At 41.4% G+C, this 19,383-nt stretch overlaps 1 protein-coding gene across 4 annotated transcripts in view; it reads left to right on the top strand.

The window, feature by feature from the left end:
• The first annotated feature begins 9,503 nt into the window (after positions 1-9,503).
• SGMS2 (sphingomyelin synthase 2) overlaps positions 9,504-19,383 on the top strand; it is a 32,703-nt gene continuing 22,823 nt past the window's right edge. The window contains exon 1 of one of the 4 annotated variants that reach the window (XM_015861357.3): positions 9,504-9,650. The gene's annotated coding sequence lies outside the window, so the exon portion shown is untranslated. Of the gene's footprint in view, positions 9,662-12,588; positions 12,720-13,055; positions 13,194-19,383 lie in introns of those variants that run through there. The other 3 variants (XM_085545035.1, XM_085545037.1, XM_015861356.3) reach the window with 3 other exon arrangements.

Here is a 19,383-nt window from a genome sequence, read left to right as displayed (position 1 = left end):
GTAATCTCTTAATCAAAACTGTAAGACTATAACAGTTGCTTCTGCCCAGCTTTGAGCTGTTACTTTTCCAAGTACACCAGTATGATCATTATCAGCACATCCAAAGAACACTACTGCTTCCTCTCTATATGTTTTCTATAAATGTTTAAATGTTCATTTAATTATTCAGATGGTCATTTTACAAACTTATTTTAGTTTCAGTACTGCCAGACTGAGGAGCCCAAGCAGAGGAGCCCAAGCCGTTCCTCTAGAAATCTGCAAACCTGGATCATTTCACAAAGTTGCTTTACAGTGCAGCCCCAGTTCAGGGCAACGTACTTATGACCAGTGTGTGCTAGTCTCAAACACCTAGGGTTGCTCATTTAATGTCTACATGAGTTTGTTTTCTGCCTTGGAAGAGCGTAAGCAGGCTAACACTGTGGGAGCAAACAGATATCCCACTGAAGTGCATTCTGAGGCCTGTCACTTAAGCTGACTTTGCACCAGTGCCTTAATATTCAGTGTCTGAGGGTAGTTTTAACATGGTGATTCAGGTATTATTAGCAACTAAATGATTGTTAGAAACCGCTCTTGCTAAGCCAGCTGACTTTACAGCTCTGCTGCCCTTAAAACTGATTTCAGGAAAGCTTTTTTTTTTTTTTTTTCTCCTAGCATCTAATTTGTTTTAGATATGAATAATTTACCAGCTTTTTTTATGATACACCACAAAGGATCAATACAGATATAAAACATACTCTCTACTGTATATGCCAGCTATTGCAAAATTCCATGCTGTTCTTTCCACAGAACAAATTTCAAATATATGCACCAATTCAATACAAATTGTTTTCTTTATATCATAGGAGCTATGCATTAATTCAATAGTTAATAGTATTTCTTAGCTTTCTTTTATCTTACTCCTAATTAGCAACTCAGATATCCCCGTTACTTTCAGTGCTGAGCATAGGCAACAGTAATAGCCATTCTTTTCTCAGTGTTCATTTGCTGGAATTTTCTGCTGGGGAAAAATAAGTCAAACTGAAATAAGGACCAGTGTTCATAGTTAGAACCTGTGTTTCCAAAATAGGGGTAGTATCAACCATTAGTGCTTGATACATATTTTATCATATTTATGCTTTTAGGTACTTACTATGCACAGACACTAGGAAATGCTGTTATTTAGATGGCCTATACTCATTTGGCTCTGAGGTTTCTGTCAGACAAAGGTATAGAAATGCATTTGCCTAAGAACATCTAAGTTCTTCAAAATCCATACTGTTACAGCTAGGCTTCAGAAATCAATATTGATATGACTGATGATGGTTTGCACTGTCCAGAATGACTTAGATCTGATTATAAGGTTCCACATTTAACAATTGAGTTATGAGCAATTTACATAACAGGACTGAAGGGAACCCAGAGCATAGCAATGCTTCAGTTTATATCCTGAGCATTCAATTGGCACTAGTATCTATCTGGAATTTAGTTGGCTAAACACCAAAAGTGGACAGGAACCAGAGAAAGTGGTTAGTTACTGTATAGAACAACAACTGAAAGTGCATCTAAGCCATGAATGCTGGGTATATTATACATTTTTTCCTCAAATATGTATAAGCAGAGTTTGCCACCCACCGACACAAGATACTGTCATAGCCAAGATTTGCCTGGTTCTAAAAATAGCATAAAATATACAGATTTTAAGCTTCCTTTAGTTTGGAGAAAATAAATATTTAGAAGTTACGTTTATTTAATTTATAATCAAAACAAAATTTTGCCAAACTTCCAAGTCTGGCAGGTTTTACTTGTTCTTTATTTACAAACTTTTTTCAGTGATGAAGCTTTTGTCCTCAGGGTAATCGGTTTGGATAATGTCCAACACGTGGCTCTCTGGAATATAATACAAAACCTTTGTAGGTCTGACCACTGTTGTAAGATGCATCTACACTTTCATTTGACCCTGTCAGCTCTCAGTGTTTTAAACCATATTTCTCTACTTCCTCTGCTCCTCAGAGATTTTCTTGTGCATTTTGTATTCTGTATTAAAACTAATGTTAGCCACCTACCCTTCTGGGGTTGTATACATCTGTATAATATTGGAATGAGTCACATCCTCCTATACAAGGTCCTAAAACTGTTACAGTCTATTGATGTGTTTAACTCGTAATCTTTCCTTTAAAATTTAAAAATATCCTTCAATTTTACCTCTTCTCATTCCCACTGTATTTAGCAGAAGGAAATTTCAAAACAAAACAGCCTCACTTCTGTTCACCATGGATACTTTAGTTTCATTTGTAATGTTGGCAGAAAAGTGCAGGGCTTTGAAAAGGATTAGTTCCTTTTCAGTGCTAGGAGCTCAGAGGTACCAGAAGCTGTGTACATAGCAGCAGTGAAGGCAGGCCACCTCTGGCAATTCCAGTTCTTATCCCTGGGTTGGATTACTCATGATTTTGAAATGCCTCACTAACCAAGCACGTACCACAGAAATTCCCATTGGGAATTCCTATTCTAAAGGCAAAGCAGAAAGTGTGTCTTCTCAGGTACTGTGCCAAAATAAAGACTCCTACTTCTTTTTTTAAACACAAAATACCATAAGATTAGAAAAGACTTCAGTTAATACTGCTGCAGTCTGATAGATCTTTAAGAAGCTCTTTATATTTCACTTGAGCTATTAAAAAATGTATAAAATATCTCCTACTGCTGCAGCATGTTAAATCATATGAACCCTTTTAATTGGCTTTGCCATCCTGGGAGAAAACTTGACGAAGCCCCACAGGTCTTATTAATGATCGCAATTATAATATATAGAATAACTGTTAAAACTATACAATTTTAAAAGTTAAATTGACTTTCTCAACGTGTTCTACCTGTGTGCAAATTATAAACTAATTGCACACAACTTTGCACGTACTTGTTTCTTTTATTTTCCATAGAGTCATAGAATTGCTCAGGTAAGAGAAGACCATAAAGATCAAATCCAACCACAACCTAACCATACTGCCCTAACTTTAACAACCCTCTGTTAAATCATGACCCTGAGCGCTACATCCAAATGGATCCCTGGGGAGCCTATTCCAGTGCTTCGCTACCCTTTCTGTAAAGAAGTTTTTCCTGATATCCAACCTAAACTTACCCAGGTGCAACTTGAGGCCATTTCCCCTCATCCTGTCACCAATGAGAAGAGATCAGCCACACTCTCACTGTAAGCACCTTTCAGATATTGGAAGAGAGCAACAAGGTCTCCCCTCAGCCTCCTCTTCCCCAGACTGAACAGTCCCAGCTCCTTCTGTCTCTCCCCATAGGGCATATTCACCAAGCCCCTCACAAGCCTTGTTGCCCTTCTTTGGATCTGTTCCAACACCTCAATATTTGTTCTGTACTGAGATGCCCAAAACTGAACACAGTACTTGAGGTGAGGCCTCACCAGTGCTGAGTACGGGGCAGGATGGCTTCCATAGTCCTGCTCACCACACCATTCCTGATACAAGCAATGATGCCATTGGCCTTCTTGGCCACCTGGGCACACTGCTGGCTCATATTCAGCCGACCGTCCACCAGTACACCAAGGTCCCTTTCCATCAGGCAGCTTTCCAGCCACACCTCACCAGGCCTGTAGGGTTGCCTGCCTGGGGTTGTTGTGATCAAAATGCAAGACCCGACACTTGGCTCTACTGAAATTCACATGATTTACCTTGGCCCATTGATCCAGTTGATTCCATGTACTTTGTTCTGTTGTTTGATGTGTGACCACTTCAGCAAACTGTGGAATTCAGACAAAGAGTTTCATCTTTGATAAGAAAGCATAACAGTTATAAAATATCAAAAATGTCCACTGGATGTGTTTTCTCAGCTTTAATTACCTGACAGTATTTTTTATATTATTGAACAGAACTTTGAGATCAAAAGTGATAAATATTCCTGTAGAGATATTTAGAAGAGAGAAATGTCAGATAGATAAAAACAAAAAAGAAAAATGTCCCTGTTCGGTGATTGAGCTCTAAAACTTCTTGACCAAAAAAATGAGGGAGACTATGTCATTAGAGTTACCCAAAACTTGGCTGGACACCCCTAAGCATCCTGACAGAGCTTTGAATTTTGCTCTGTTTCAACAAAGGGTTGAACTGCATGATCTCCAGGGGTGCCTCCAGCATAAGCTTTGTTGTGATTTACAGTTATCTGTTCGTGTCCTATATTACCTTATATTTCAATCCCAGGAAGAGATGGAAATACTGTAGGCAACAATTTATAATAGGAAACAAATGCTCAGTATAAATTTATGTTTTTGTTTCCACATGTACTATTTTAAAACTTAGTTCCCAGACGAACTTGTTTCAAATACACTTTTTAATATGTTTATAGGCTGAGCTGCTCTGTATTAACTCTGAGAAAGGCATTCATCATGGATAGCTTGACCCAGAGTTAATTTTAGAGGTGCTAGGAAATGCTGCTGTTATAAAGCCTCTTTTCCTGTTTATGGTAAGAACAGATATTCTCTTCTCCCTATACTTACTATCTTGCCAAAACCAGGGGTCATTAGCAAGGTAAATCTCTGCTTTTTTAGTGTCAATAAAATTTAAGGAAACACACAGAACACCTCTACAATATATATATATATTTAATAGAAACTCATGGAATATTTAAATAGTGAATGAAATAATGTTTTAGTCTACATTTTTTTCATTACTACTACTGATGTTATTTGTACTTAGAAGAAGGAGTATCAAGATAACTTACTTTTTTCCAAACTGTACGCAATTAACTATTGAAACATGAAGAGGTCCTCACAATTTATCTTGCACAGATAATTTTTGTGAAAAGATAAAGGTGACCACAAATAAGATAAAATGATGTATAAGTATACATCCATTAGTGCTTTGAGTATAAAGCTAGCTGCCTATTTAGCAAACAGTCACGCAAAACCCTGGGAAGTCAAGAAATATATATGGACAACAGTAACTTTTCAGCCAACCTCAGTAATAACAGTGCAGACATACAGTCAGGTTTGCATTTTTATGTGAGGATCTCAAAATTACTTGAAAAAAAAAAAAGAAATGGGGAGAAAAATAAGGACTTATTGAATATATGTAGAAATTATGTGTAGGCTTAAATACAATCCTGAGCCCTCAAAACCTTTGATGGAGAAGGCTGATCTCAGGTCCCTTATAAATACATTGTCAAAAAACACTCCAAAAATACAGTTAGAAGCAACTTTTAACTGTGTGGAGCTGAAAATAGAACTCCAGTATTCTATTTAAAAACTTCAAGATAAACACTAGATTTACAGTGTTCCCAATAGACCATACAGTAGGTTTTTTTTGTTGTTGTTGGTTTATTTTTTTGGTTGGTTATTTTTTAAAGTTCTTTTGGCAGGCTAATGAAGTTTAGCATTACACTGTTGGCTTTTATGACCTTCTTTCCTTCTGTAGCATTCTTGGAGTAGCGTTATAATGTGGTCATGTTAAAAGGATTTTTCCATTACCTTCTGATTCTGAAGTTGTTTCTCATGTTTTGTCTTCCATAGTGACCTGCCTCACATCTTTGCAAGCACACATGCTGCCACTCCCCCTGACAATAATAAGATATATTCAAATAAGTATTTATTCTCATAATTATTATAATATTTTAATAATAATTACTATAAGGTTTATTCTAGGTACCCTGTCTTTTTCTAAATAAAGTCTGGATGCATATGGAGAAAAAAATACTGAATATGATGTTACAAATAATCAATTGCTTACAATAACCAACTGAATATCCATTACATGTTAACCTTTCAAGCAGGACTGAACACATGAAAAACTAAAAAAAACTTTCTTTAACGCTTAAAGTCTAAATACCTGTATGTTATGTGAAAAGAGTCTGATTTTGATTCAGGGAAACATGTCAAAATGCTGCTTATTCTTATTGATTACATTTAAGTAGTTACTTACCATGCATATAATTGTCAGGCCATTAGATGCCAATGCTTCCTCATAGGAGTTACTCAGTTATTTCTGAGTGAGAAAGGAGTAAAAACCTAATACGCTTTATCTCTCTTCATAATATGAGAGGAATCCAAGAATCGTCATATTTCTGGTTCTAATATACTTCCTTCTTCAAAGCCAATCATCCTGTAAATGTTTTATACTTTCATATGTTTTATGCCTATAATTGAACTGGCATAATGCCAATTCAGCTCAGAGCACACTTTGTCAGTATTGATCGTATTCATTCTAGATACAAAAGTCGTATCAGCTTCAGCATGTAGAATGCTCTTCCATTGCCATCATACCTTCTACGGCTTTCCTGGTGTGTGCAGCCCTGGAAACATTTGCAACTCCTTGTGATTAATTCATAAAAGAAGAAGAATCTTCCCTCTTAACAATGAAAAAATCCCAAAGGTCTGCCTACATATAAATTTGCAGTATCAAAATCAAGGTTATGCCATGGTGTTTTCCATTGAGATATAGAATACTGTCAGCCTCCTCACCTCTACTATGATCTGCCACTCTTGAGGTAATTTACTATTCATCTTTGTCTCACCAGACGATAGAAAGAACCCATCTCCTTGTGTTATGAGTCACCCTTTCTGCATTCTCCTCCAAATTAATTAAAAAATATTAATCAAAGGAAAAGACACATTAGAACATATTTTAACTACAGCAAATGTACGTTTGGCAGGACATAACACTTCCCAGATCCCTTTACTTTGGCTTCATACCCATCATAAACTATCTAGTCACATCTGTGTGATGATACATACAAACTGGCATAGAGACTCGTCAGGAAGTGTTTTTTCAGTCTGAAAAGTCATCCATCTATCAGCTGTTTCTCAACTTGGGTCTTTGTGCCAAATTTCTTGGGCATGACTTTCCATAAGTAGAATGAGGGCATTTTACTGCTATGCAAGGGAGCTCAGAATTACTTCTGATACATTTCAAATGCAGTGGAACAAAGGCTTTCATGCATTTTTTTTTCAACAAGTTCATGCTAATACACAGAATATCAAAAGAAGTGTGTCATATTTGAAATTCAGGCTGATCCATGAGTCAACCGTCTTTCACTTGTTCATATCTCCATGCTTCATGACTTATTCACTCTCTTGAAGGATATCTGTCAAAATGTCTTTAGCCACCACTTTGCTTTCAGATTTGATTCTCCAGCCCTGCCCAATACAATGGAGAGATTTCATTTGAGATTATTTGTAGATCTTTCAGTATTTTTAAATTATCAGAGGAATAGGTTTGGGCTTGTGTGAAGGCATTATATGTTTGAGGAGCATCACACTACACTCAAAAAGAAACCTGCACTAAGAGCAGCAATTTTTTTTTATTCAGTGTGTAACTAGATTAAGCCTAATTTGTTGGCTGTTGGTCCTTTTCATTTAATTTTTTTTTTTTTTAAAAAGCAGCTTTAGAAAATAGAAAATAACAAACGAGTACTATGAGTAAAAGACAAGCCACTGGAATCAGTAAGTAGTACAAATTTACTCTGCCACTTCTGAAGCTTCTTGCATTGCCTGCTATCAGAGCTAGGGCAGCAGATTGGACATGAGGTTAACCTAGTATTCTATTTTTCACTGTATGTTCCATTCTGAATTTACACTCAGGTGACAAAAGCAGTCATATTTTTTAAGTAGGCCAATTGTCCTTCATGCAATTATGTCAGCTGCTTAGGTTTAAAATTAATTGTATCAAAAAAAGTCTTCAAACTAATAGAATCCTAAAATGTAAGACAATGAGATAAAAATCACACCACATAGATGCCTCAGTGAGGTGTGGTAAAGCTTAGTGCTTTTGGATTGCTCATTCACCTTCAAGTCTTACTTCTTTCTCATTCATTTTTTCCTCCTTTCCCAGATTAATAAGATAAAACTCTCCTTCATAGAAAAGGCACATACAGAGAAACAAAAAGAGACTATCTAGCAACTTCTGTGTTCAGCTACTGCTAGTTTGAATTTATTTAACTGCTTTTTGTGTTGTATTACCAAGGTGGAAAGAAAGAAAACACTGTAGAGTTTTTGTTTAAGAGGATAGTTGCTAGCAGTGAAATCTTTAGCAGAACTATTCTGCTTCAGAGAGGCCTGCTGCTTCTGCAAAAATAGATAAATAAATAAAGATCCTTAAGCTTAGGAGAAATCAATTGAAATCCTTAGAAGAAATAAAAGGAGATGTGCACGGTAAAGACAGGGTCAGAGAGGTTAGACAGGAAAACCATTCTGAAGTCTGGTGAGATGATAAAGTAGGTAAGACTGAGTATCAAAGAAAATGGGATAATTGTACTGACTGTTGACTAAGTGGCAATTGTTACAGCTATGCCATCTTCTTTTAGTTTTCATGCATTTAATGTCATATCCAGAATTTCTAATGATGTTAGAGAAGAGCATTAATAAGCCTTTTCAGCTGCCTGGCATCTTATGATATAGTAGTTGTTTCCTTAAATGTCACCTCTTTTACTAAAGAGGTTGAGAATATTTCCTGTGGTTCTGCTTGACACAGTTTCCTAGAAACATCCTGATCTTCTGACTTGCAAATACAGAAGACAAACTAGAGCTGTTTATCACTGATACAGTTTTGCTTGTATACCTTTTGTCAAGTATCTGTGCTCATACTGCTTCTTCCAAAGACTTGTTTCATATGAGCGAAGCCTTTATTCCAATGATACTGTGTACAGAAAGAGCTCTGAATCATAGAATGGTTTGGGTTAAGGGTATCTTACAGACCATCCAGCCCTACCCTGTGCCATGGGCTGGGTGCCCCCCACCAGCTCAGGCTGCCCAGGGCCCATCCAACCTTGGACACCTCCAGGGATGGGGCACCCACAGCTCTGGGCAGCAGTGCCAGCACCTCACTGCCCTCTGAGTAAAGACGTTCCTCCTCACATCTAACTGAAATCTCCTATGCAGTGATTTGGTACTCACTTGTTTTTAGATAGATAATCAATTTTTGGCTTCATTAATATGGAGACCGTTAAACATTTCTCTTATTTCACAGCTTCTAAAGCACTTTAGATAGTCCAAACACTAAAAGCATTCCCAAAGCCAAACAAACAGCACTCCCACCCAATACAAGAGGGAAATAACAAACAAAAAATATGGGAGTATCCAAAGGAAAAAAAAATAAAGCAGCATGACTTTGTGCTACAGCTTTTCCTGGTTTTATAACTGAAATGCTGAGAAGGAAACACAAAGGTTTTGTTGTTTGCTTTTCCCAGTTCTTGCTTTGCTTCCAAGAAGATCACTGTCACCCTAAATCAGAGTTTCAATTTCCTGTGTGCTTTAGTATGAAATGTAAGTTCAAGCAAAGCTTCAGCATTTAATTTACCCCCAAAATTACACGGGGATGTTGTCAGTAACGTACAAACTCCTGAAAACCCTAGTAAAACCGCAGCACTTCTGCTCCGTTAATTATGGTAACGACAAGAGCCAGCACAGCTGATCTTTGAAGCACACAAACCACACGAAGCACTAAACGCAACCAACCACCCGTGGGACGCTTTGCAGGGTCCAATCCCCACCCGACCCCTCCCGGAACCCGCCCAGCACCTGCGGGCGGAGCACAGCACCCCCCCCCGCCCTCCACGACCCTGCCCACCCCGGCCCACCCCGCCCCGCTGCCGGCTCGGCGGGCGCCTGCCGCCTCCTTTGAAAGCCGGGCCGGGCAGCGGGGTAGTTGGGCTGTAGCATGAGGCCGCAGGTGAGCTCGGGGTGTGTTGTTTGCTCTGCTTGGGGGGGGTGTCTTTCCTAAGGCTTTGGGGCACGTTAAGTTGGCTTTGCTCAGTTGCGTAGAAGTTAATCGGAGTTCTCAAAGTTTGTGCGCTTAGTGGAGTTTACCTTAATAACCTGTTGTTTTTCAATGGGTGATAGTGTACTTTCATTTGGGTTCTGCTTCCACCGGCTTGCTGGGGGAGGATTGCTACTAGAGAGGCTGAAAGTGTGGCTGCTGGTTATTTCTTAGGGCACAGGCTGTGATAGCAGGGCAGGGCTGTATACTTCTGAGCTGTTGTTCTTGGGAAGCAGCAATGGGAAAACTTCTCTTACAGCCCTTTTGGCTTATCTGCTTCTTTGGTTGCCCGTCAAAAATCAGTGATACTATTAATGGTGAACCTCTAAGGCAAGGTATGTTTTGTTGGTGGTGGCGTTTTTCCTCTTGTGTGTTCTAAAGCCCTAGGTAATAAGGAATTAATGAACTGATTAAACAAAACCTCCCTAGAGACTGAGAACTCATCTCCTCTCTGAAAAGTGGCACTTCTCAAAGCTTGAAAACTTACCTTGTGAAACGCTGTTCAGTGCTCTGAGCGTGTGCTGTTGAAGAATCTCCTTGTGAGTTGATCTCTTATGTGTGTTTGGCTTTATTTCATAATTGATTGGGAGTAATGGAGTTGCCTCATCTGTTTCAGGGCAGGAGTCTCAACTCACACCTCACTAGATAGGAGGCTGTTGTGAGAATCTGGAATGCAGTGTCAGGCCTGTGTAGAAGCAGTGTGCAGAATTACCCTCATTTATGTGCTACTTGAAGAAAAATGAACATGACCTATAAGGGATCCTATGGGGGGGCATTATGGGACACCCATGTGGAACAGCTGTATGTTTCAGTCTTCCCTCAGTGCAGCTGTCATAAAGGCTACAAGTACATGTGAACTTAGAACATGTGTACGTTCATACCACTCACTAGTTCTGAAACTTAGGGAAGAACTGTGTAACTCTTTAGTATGTCTGTCTTGTGCGTAGATGTCTGCTGTAGCTTAGGTATGCAAGTAGGCTTTCTCTTTTCATGCTGGTGTTTACTCTTTCTATAAACTGTAAGGTTAGCTTGAACCAGAAATTCCTATATGGCTCTTACTCCTGCCCTGCCCCTTGATCTCCCTCCTGCAGGCCCAGCTCTATCCCACGGCCCTGAGCAGGATTCTGGTGGTAGCTGCCTTTGAAAACTGCCTGGGTGTCTCTTTAGAAATAGAACTTTAATGCACAAGCTGGCTGTGCTCTTTTATAGAATGACCGTTTCCAATAATACCCCTGCTGATCTCATGAGAAGGATAAATAAATAAACAGTAATGAAAAAGATGCTGGATTTGTTCCAAATGAAATAGAACAGTGATTTTTCTTCTCAAATCTCTCCCCCTCTCTCCATCTTGTACTTGGGTTGGGGCAGGAGGGGACGCGATCTGTATCTCCATCTCCTCGTGCAACTTTTTTTATGAGTACGGTTTCCCTCATAAAACTGTTCCATCGTTCTGAAAGATTGTTCTCTTCCTCCTTATTTCCATTCTGAAAATAACCATTTTGAAGGTAATCTTGATCATTATTTGATAGTAATGAGGGGTGTGCTGCTAAGTCCCCTGCTGAGTTCTGTGACTTCACAGACATGTCCCTTGCATAGCAGCAGGCCTTGAGAGTAACACTCCTGCAATCCAGTAGGTGCTGATGCCAGGCTCCCCCCTTCCTGGGTACACCCCTCATGGCTGAGCTGTGCAGCACTCAGCTGCTCAGCCCCAGGGATGGGCTGGGTGCCTTTCACAGGGTTAGTGGTGTTCCCTTTCCTGCTCTCAGGTGCGGTGTTTCAAAGAATAATGTTCTCAACTAAGGCAAGGACGGCATTTCATGTATGTCTATATTTATTCTGAATGACGGCCAGTAACCTTTCCCTTTTTTCCTTCTGACCTTTGTTTTTAAAGGGTGTTTTGGTATTTAATAAGGAAGGATCAGAGGAGGGCAGGAAGAACCTTCTGTCTAGAGTTTGCTTGATGCCTTTGCCTGTAGGAAAACAAAACACATATAACTTACCCAATGACTGTAGCTTGTACTCTGCTACTCAGTTACTCGTTGTACAGCATCTTCAGTTAAAACCCACCTCTTAAAAGACGCATGCAACTAAGTATGCAGTTAAGCTTTGGCACGTGTCTTTGTAAGGGTTTGGGAGCATCCCCCCAGTCTCTGTGCAGCTTCTGGTGTTCCTTTAGGTCTGGATAAAGGATGCATTGCCCATGAAGTGGGCAATAGGGAAGCGGGTGGTGGAGCAGGTGGTTAAGGAGGATCACTGTGATGTATAGGATTCTTTGGTTTGCTGCCACAGGTGTACGCGTGTCTGTCTAGCAATGGAACAGCAGCGCTCTGCTTATGCTGCTTTTCTCATAACATGCCACTCACGTTCGGCCTGCAGAAGGGAATGCCTAAAATCCAACTGTCCTATGCATCCCAGTGCAGTTGTGTCCAGCTGGCGTTCCCCTGCCCTGCTGTAATAAAGCAGCACGCTTGTTCCCTGAGGGTTTAATGGGCAGCAGCTCAGGGCGCTGCCAGGTGTGGCCGTGCCTCGGTGCAGGCCGTGCCCGCCGGGTCACCGCTGCCTGCGGGGCAGGTGTACTGCGGCCAACGCCAGTTTCGGTGTTGGCGAGCCGCCCGCTTTCCCCGCCCCTATTGATCACATGCCTGCCGCGCTGGAAGGCTCCCAACAGAATGATGCGGAATGTTTTTTTTTTTCCTTGCTATTTTTTTTGGAGGGATGGGGGGTTGTTTGTAACGCCAGCGTGGCCAAACGGGGGCTTCCCACGTCACTCTGCCTTCAGCAGGTCGGTTGCCGGGAGCCGAAGTTCGGGCCGATCCTTTCCTCGGTGGGCTCCGCGTTCCCTGCGGCTTTGCCGGGCCCGCCCGTCCCCTCCCGGCGGGGCGGTGGGGGATCGCGCGCGCGCAGAGGCGGCGCCGTCCCCGGCAGCACCGTTAGCGCGGGGGCCGGGCGGCGGCCGCGCCGGTTTTTCCGGCCCGCGTCGCGGTGAGTCACCGCTCGGCGATGGGGCGGGCGGGGGCGGCCGTGCGGGAGCCCCAGTGATGTCAGGGGCGAACGGCGAGCATGAGGCCGACGGTAACGGCCGCGGCAACGGCCGCTGCGCGCTGCCTCGAAGCCGCCTCCGACCGCGGCCGAGCGCCGCCTCCCTGACGCCCTCGGCGCCGGGGCCGAGAAGCCGAAAGAGAAGGCGGAGGGGCGGCGAACTTTTCCCGCTGCCCGCTGTGGGAGTGTCCGGCCGCTGGCGGAGCCCCGAGGTTCGCGGCCGCCTCCGGAGGGGGAAGTGCCCGCAGCGCCGCTCCGGTGAGTTGGGAGCGGCACAGGTGGAGCGGCGCGTTGTGCCGCAGCGGGGAGAGCCGCTCCGACACGGTGCTGGCGGCGCATCGGAGAGACGCTGTCGGTGTGTTGAGCCCGAGAGGCCCTTGGCTGCAGGGAGAGCACACGCCGGGGCTGATCGTGGAGGTACGTATGCGGGCTTAACGCCCAAACCGAGTGCTTGAGGTGGGCAGCGTGTGCCCGCCCCATAGGACTGAGGGTTTGGGAATGAATGCTTGATTCCAGCTCTGCGAGGTCAGGGGTTGGTGTCGGTTCGTAGCGGTGTGAAGATACGCGGCTGTAGGCTGCACGATGTGGCTCCACCGAAGCCAGGCTTCAACTTGATGAAGTTTAGCTAAACTTTACCATGTCACCCAGGCAAGAAGTACTTTTCCACCCGCGCTGCGTGGCTCCTGCCTTGGTCTCGGCTCATAATCTGTGTGAAAAGTAGTTCATCTCCTGGCCGGGCTTAAGTAAACAAATCCTAGAATACAATGTGGACGAGCTGTTGTTCTGTTCAGACTGTTTCCGTTTATTTGCTTTTTCTTTTGTAAGGGACGCCTTTTCAATGGTAGATCTCTCTCCTTGAGCTGTTAAGCTTTGTATGAGCCAACAGCTGGTAACTACACAGGTGAATGTCTGATTATTGTACACAGTTCAATTTATGCTTCTTTCTGAGAGCCGAGGGCTTATGGGAGTGTTGCTGGGCTTTATTCTAAGGTGTATTTATTAATTAGTTTGCAGAAAGCCTGAATTATTTAGTGTTTAACACAGTTTATGTCTATTATTGGAGTAGGTGGTTTTATTTAGTTACTTTTTTAATGAAGCTTAACTTCGCTGATTGAGGGCTTGTTTTACCGGAGTGATCAATGCAATTACTTCCATCTTTTTTTCTTTTGGCATTGGACTTATATTGATTTTCAGTAGGGAAAGGTGTAATCAAAATGTGATTTCAAAGAACACGCTTGTCTCAGTCCTTCCGAAGAGTTTGTTCACGTATAGTGTGAGTAACATTTAGTCCCAAGAATCATTTGGGGAAAGTTAAAGTAAAGGGAGGAAGCAAGTTGAGTAGAATTGTGAGGTGATGACAGTAGTTTGTAGATAGAGCTTCCTAATGAGATTGGACCGTCCTTGAAGTGAACTCAAACAGAAATCAATAGAAAAATGAGAATTTGAGACGGGCAGAAATAGATTTATTTATATATTTATTTTCCTTTTACTCTCAGACTGGTAATGTGAATCCAGAGTAACTTTATGTACCTCTGTATTTTAAAGAGTGAGCTATGGCTGGCATGTTGATGGGCATCTATTTCCTGGATGGTGAAAGCACCTTGCGTTTAATGGTGTAAGATAGGAAAGTAGTGGTCTGGCTCTAGCAATCCTGTTTTCATGAGCTACTTTCCATATGAATTTAAAACTTGCTCTTCTAAGGAGACATGAGAAGTATAGAGTTATGTATGTAGTGCTATAAAAGGCTTCCTTCTTCCATATCAATTTAAAGAAAAAACCCACAAAGCTCCTCTCCCTGTCTCTAGGAGAAATAATGACAGAAGTATTTTGCCATCTCTGTGTTAGTATATTTGATAGATGTATAAAAACTGACATTGTACTGATTTTTATCTTGAAGGATTAGTTAAAAAAATAAAATCGAAACAAATGATGGACTTTAAAAACAAGTAGTTCTTCTGTTTGCAAGGATGAGATGTTGAAGAAGGCTTTAAAATAAATGCTTCCTCATAGAAAACAACTTTGAAAATGCAACTATTTGTAACAATTTGGATTTGTTTTCTGATTTTGATGGGCTATTGACCTACAATGGTCTTTGATACTATTTGTGGGGGGTGGACAATACAGATGCTGTTAGGTTTTATTTAGTATGGGTATGGTATTGCAGTAGTCTCAACAGATGCTGGGAAGATTAATGCAACACTAGATCTACTGTGCCCAGAAATGTGTCTGCTGTGGGAGGATGGAAGGTTTGTACCATGGACACCACTGTCCCAGAAGATGCTGTGGGACACTGAGCATGTCAGGCATCAAGACGCTGCTGTCTTAGTAGATGCTGAAGGTCTTAAGGCCTACCAATGGGAAAGGTTTATCTAACACAGGTAGCTCTATTTTGTGTAGTCTACAGCTGTTCAAGAGACATCCCTTAAATGTATTGAACCCTACTTTTCAGTAAGGCTCTGAAACCTTAATTACTCAGGTGACTCCTGCGACAGGCTGCTTGTTTCGCTGCTTCTTTCCCCGGAATAGCTGTTACATGAGGATGTGTAATACAGAGAGTAAAGTACTTCCGATGAGTACAAGTGGTTTTGGAAGTCTGCTGTGTAGTTATTGAATTCTGATAGACAAAACCCCTTTCTAAGACCAAATCAGGTTTAGGAGAACTCATTGTCCTCTCGGTAACATATGCTGTACCTTTAACAAAAGGGAATTGCTGCGCCTTCAGGGCATGCTAATGGTACCCAGGCTAAGCTTCCTGCCTTACTGTGCTTTGACCCTTCCAAAATGTGTGATGTCAATTATAAGTCTGCAGTCTGGCATAAAAATATCTACTTTTAATCTACTCTATGAATGAGGAAATTAAGTCATTTGTCAGAGGTTCTGAACTGGTGAGTTAATCATTGAAAATACGGCGGTTCTTAATAAAACACTGGGTTTAAATCTAAAAGGAGGAAGTTCTGGAAAACTCAATTGAATTCATGAAATTTAGATGCATGTTACAGTTAAAATAAAATAAATGTACTCAGTACTTAACTATGATTGTCCAGATAAAATACTGTTTCCCACGTGTATAAGTACAGATAAGAGCATCCTGTTCACTTGCAGGCATCTGGGTAAAAAGCAGATCTGCTTTCATTTGGTTTATGTAGGTTAGTTTGCCATAATGTCTGTTTCAAGGACATCCCACTAATTCTTCATAGACTCGGTGAACAGAAACTTGCTCGCTTCTATCAGCAAACCTGTGATACTTCCAGAGGGTGAGTTTTGCTGGCACACAACCAGTGTCTTAATAGCACTTGCTTTTAGAGTTAACCTTTAGCTGCTCCCTCCTGTAGCATTGTCTCCTTTTTTCTCTGTGTACTGGGATTTCCTTAAGGCTGAATCTCTTACTGTGATCCTAGGCAACACAGTGAGCTTTACACTAAGCAGTGTGGTGTTTGCACATCTATGGTTATTGATGCAAAGTGTACTAGTGTTGTTAGCCTGTTCCTCGTTGAGAAAAGATGCTGAGACTCTTGGGTGCAGCGCTGAGTGTTGCATGGAAGCTGCATCCATGTAACAGATTGAAACCGAACAACTCCTACAGAGCAATTACAGACACTTGGCTAAGAATGGCTGAACTTAAAATGGGTTCATTCAAAATTAATTTTGATTTAGCAGTAATAAGTCCAGAATTTGTAAATGAAATGTGTAGACTTGAATTTGTAGTCTTCCGTAGCCTTAACAGGGCACAGGACTGTCTGGCCTCCAGCTAGTCTCTGGCAGAGACCTGTTTAGAACACAGAAGGGGGGGATGGTTTTAAACTGAGGCAGAGGAGATTTAGGTTGGACATTAGGAGGAAGTTTTTCACCCAGAGGGTGGTGACACACTGGAACAGGTTGCCCAAGGAGGTTGTGGATGCCCCATCCCTGCAGGCATTCAAGGCCAGGCTGGATGTGGCTCTGGGCAGCCTGGTCTGGTGGTTGGAACTAGATGATTTTTGAGGTCCTTTTCAACCCAGGCCAGCCTATGATTCTATGGGCTTTTAAAATTTAGCTTAAAGCCTTTGGCAAAAGGCAATGCTTTTTTTTGTGTTACTGAAGTGCTATTACAAGTGTCTTGGCATGTTACCTCCCCATTATTTCTTTCATAGAGCACCTGCATCCATGGAAATCCTTTATTAAGAAGTCATCTGCTTTTACTGTTTATATTCTGGTTCAAGTAAGCTGGTTTTTTCACTTTGTATTTTTAGTGTTTTCTCTTTCCATGCTGAGCCTCTTGGATCTTAAACTGTTGTGTGAGGAGAGCTGACTAACTTCTCACGGTTAGTTATGTGAAATGTACATAACAGCAGCAAAATATTTACTTGTGCACACACCCAGGTTCATGCTGGTGTGTGCTGACGTGCTGGGTGAATGGCTAGTGGAGCAGTTCAGATTCTCCGTGTTTGAGGAACAAAACTTAGTGAAGAGAAAACAGTGGGCACGCCTTAGTTTTTAATTGCCTTCCATATGGAGGCCGTGATATATTGTATGCCTGGTTGATATTTCTACTAAATTTCTGCAGTAATTACTGCTCATCTGATTCCTGTCCTTCCCCCACATCAACCTTGTAAATGGGAAATGGCGCTTGCTGTTTGTAGTTGCTTTATAAGGGTGCCAAGTACCACTGCCCATGTCTCAGTTTGAGGCTGAACACAGGCTGTATTGAAGCAAACTGTTCCCATCGCTGCTGCTGCCTCAAAAGGACATTTAAAAAGCTGGAATGCTGTGTTACTGTCTTAGTACTGCTGAGAACATGCTTAATGTCGTATTGTAGGATTTTGTCATCTGATCCTCTGCCAGTTATTCTGGTTTAAGTTTGTGTATTGTAATTTCAACATAAAAATAAGCCTTTAAGCTGAAGGTTTGGCAACTGAAGGAACTGGGGCTGTTTAGTCTGGGGAAAAGGAGGCTGAGGGGAGAACTTATTGCTGTCTATCATTACCTGAAAGTCTCAACAATGAGAGCAGGGCTGGTCTCTTCTCATTGGTGACAGGATGAGGGGAAATGGGCTCAAATTGCATCTGGGTAAGTTTAGGTTGGACGTCAGGAAAAACTTCTTTACAGAAAGGGCTGTTAAGCACTGGAATAGGCTCCCCAAGGTGGTGGTTGAGTCACCATCCCTGGATGTGTTTAAAAACTGTTTGGTTGCTGTGCTCAGGGACATGATTTAGAAGAGGGGTGTTAAAATTGGGGTAGTATGGTTAGTTTGTGTTGGACTTGATGATCTTAAGGTCTTTTCCAACCTTAGAAATTCTATGATTCTGTGATTCTTAGATGCATCCTTTTTTTCCCTTTATTTCAGTGTTGAGAGAAATTAACAACAACTTTAGAGCAGTTTGTACTTCTAGTAACCAATTTACTACAGGTGTGTATAGAAGCTATTAATGTCTAAGAGTGCCACGTGTAGCTGAGGAGTTTACGTGTTACTTTTAGTTCCTGTGTTTTAGGACACTGGCAAAATTCCTACCTGTTCTCTTATAGATTAGTATTATGAAAATAAGGATGCTGTGTTTGAGTTATGACAAAACCTTCTTCTTTAAGGTTTTGTTTGGTTTTTTTTTTCTGTTTTTCCAGAAATGTTAACTTTCATGATGAAATTCAGTGTTGAGAGGAAGGGCTGTGCCACTCTATTTGGCTATGAAGCAAGGTACATTAACAACATTGGTTCTTCTAATGTGCTCTAATAGCAAATCTAGGCATGGACAGGAAGAGAGCTTACTGATGTGTGCTTCTGTACCCTGCAGTAGCTGTATCCTGCATTTGCAGGCATTTATTCTAAAATTCATCATCTGAGCAGTGTTTACCAAATAATTGAATGCTTCACATGCTGTGATACTAAATGAAATGCACCCTCAGCCGAGGACAGCTCTTTCAGTGGTAACCATGGTTGTTAGCTTCAGCTGTGCAGTTCCTAAAATATGACTAATTTATCCTTATGTGTGCAAGTAGACATAGTAATGATGACTAGTCATATCTCTTTAGTGTGGAACTGGTCAGTGTAAAGTAAGATAAAATAACATCTACAGTAGAAGCCCAAGCAACTCGCATTGACTTCTAAAAGTTAGGAAGATAAATGAGATGCACCTTGGCTAACCAGCCACAGGACAAGGCAGTGTGCATGTCAAATGCCAAAGCTAAACTAGTTGAAGAAGTTTTCATCTCTATTGACAGTCTAAACATTGTTAGAATGAGAAGTGTCATTTTTCATTGGTACATAAAGTTGCTTTAAAAAAATTATTTGACAGATCATAGTCAGCTTTTTGCTTTCCAGTGTATGCTGCGTTTTAGTCACTACATCATCAGAGGAAGATAAGTAGCTGTCTGACTTGGTTTCACTCTGCAGGATAAATGCTTCTACAATTCTTCTATTTTGTTTTTTGTTTGTTTTTGTTTTTAAATAGGGCTTAGTTTATTTTAAACTTTGTCTTAAGCATCTTTGATTTTGGACTCCAGTCACATGGCACTGACCAGTCAAACGAAGTGAAGTTGGGACATAGACAGGAGATTTTGAGGGTGAGGGTTGAGGGCATGTGGTGGAGAAAGGACACACTCTGCTCTGCCTTATTGTTATAAGGACAGACTCTAA

Source organism: Coturnix japonica, chromosome 4, assembly GCF_054131305.1.
Source record: "Coturnix japonica strain WE chromosome 4, WE-NBRP24, whole genome shotgun sequence".
In the NCBI taxonomy this organism is placed as follows: domain Eukaryota; kingdom Metazoa; phylum Chordata; class Aves; order Galliformes; family Phasianidae; genus Coturnix; species Coturnix japonica.
This window is presented reverse-complemented; position numbering and strand designations above follow the sequence as displayed.